The following is a 1,852-nucleotide window of genomic DNA, read 5'->3' on the forward strand; positions in this document are numbered from 1 at the left end:
CTCATAATTAAGTTAAAAAAATTCTCCTGATTGGTATTTAATTCACTTATCAAACAGTATCTGACATGTTGTGCCACAATACAGAACACATTCCTCAATGATTTGGAAAGAAATACAATTTAAAGCCACAGTGTTGGACGAATTGGCTCTTAAAGACAGACTTTTTTTGCAGTGGAGGTGGACAGTAAGTAGTTGGCAGTGAGGGATATTGTGGAGATTAACAGAAGGGGGGAGGGGGAGAGAGAGAGAGAGGGAGTTATGTGCAAGGACTTCTCATCAGTCAGTCAGTGGTGGTGGATTTGTCTAAAGGACATTTGAATGCAAAACAACAAAACAGAATAAAAGCCAAAGAACCGAGAGGGACTGACTAAACAGGGTAAGTCGTGCTGTTTTCGCTTTGAATTATAATTTATTTCAGACTTAGTTATTAGTTCATTTGTAAATTCATGCTAAATTGATGTTTTAAAATAGTTTATTCCAGACAAACAGTCAAAACACTTAAGATATTCAATTTACAGTGAATGGAAACAGAAATGCCAGCAAACCTTTCCAGCTGTCTCCAGCTTGTTAACCATTTGATAAACTACAGACAACAACAACAACAACAAAATGTTTGGCGCTTTTACTTAAAAATTATCATGAAACTTGTCAGCAATAATCTTCTGTAGATCCATTAATGTCTAACTTCAGCTGCAGTGTGTTTGCCTCACTCTGTCTTTCTCCGTGTATTTTAGTTGTGCTGTAAGTCTGTTAATAAGCAGCTATGGTCACAGGAAGGTTAATGTTAATTTATTGGATTTTACACTTTAATACTTATTTTTATGGTGCTCTTTATCTTTTAATGACTGCATTTCACCGGGAAGGTTCTTGCATGAAAGAAACATTTGATTTTACTCATAGTGGGGGATACTTTACAAAACTGGGAAAGATTAGTTTAAGTGGATTATAGGAGGCTAATGCTCGTCTATTTGCAGAGTGTTCATGTGCAATCGCTTGCAATACACCTCCACAATACCTGTTCACCTCGACAGCCTGAATTAAGTTTCTGACATTGTAATTATATTATAACCCTTTAAATCCTGTAACTTGATGATGGGAGGATGAGTAGGATGAATGGACCCTGGTTGCTTGTTTTCATCTTGCAGACAGGCTACTGCAGACAGAGTTTCTAAGCTAATCTACAGCAAACTGTAGAACCCGTATCTTAACTGCAGTAGAGCTTTGATGGTCTGCCTGAACCCGATTGGACCCGACATAACCCATTGGGTTCTGCCCAAAACTGCAGTCGTTTGTCAGGCTTGGGTGGAAAGAATGATTTCTTTTTTTTTTTTACTGTAATACTGCTGTAATCAACTGTTTATATTTATTTGTTTTCATAAAAAGATGTACTATATTATATGCACAATGTAGTTTCATTTAGGTTGTGATAAATTATTTAAATTATTCATTTTAAGCAGAAATTCAGGTTCGGGTAAAGCTCACACAGAATTCTTTCAGGCTCGGGCCTTTGTTTTTGGGCCCGATCAAAGCTCTAAAATGCTGTGATCTTTAAAATCTCCTAATTTCTGAGGACACCACAGGTCAAGTGATGCTGCCAGATATAGGGATTATAAAGGCAGAATTACAGTATTTATAGAAACAAAGAATGAATGGCATGCAAAGAAATTACAGCTTTTATTGAAACTTACTGAAACTTTGTTTTATATTGGTAGATCAATACCATTCTCGGGGCGGCAGTAGCTCAGTGTGTAGGGATTTGGCTTGGGCTCGGTTCAAGTCCCACAGACCACAAAATATGGAGTGGACTGGTAGCTGAAGAGGTGCCAGTTTCACCTCCTGTGCACTGCCGAGG

At 37.7% G+C, this 1,852-nt stretch overlaps 1 protein-coding gene across 1 annotated transcript in view; it reads left to right on the forward strand.

Moving 5' to 3' along the window:
• Nucleotides 1-289: 289 nt before the first annotated feature.
• The window catches only part of syt5a (synaptotagmin Va), a gene marked incomplete in the record, with an annotated part of 14,291 nt that continues 12,728 nt past the window's right edge, over nt 290-1,852 (forward strand). Inside the window, 1 exon segment of the mRNA XM_035654346.1 lies at nt 290-376.

The sequence above is a fragment of the Morone saxatilis genome, unplaced genomic scaffold (genome assembly GCF_004916995.1).
Source record: "Morone saxatilis isolate NCDOM2014 unplaced genomic scaffold, NCSU_SB_2.0 Contig14, whole genome shotgun sequence".
NCBI lineage: Eukaryota > Metazoa > Chordata > Actinopteri > Moronidae > Morone > Morone saxatilis.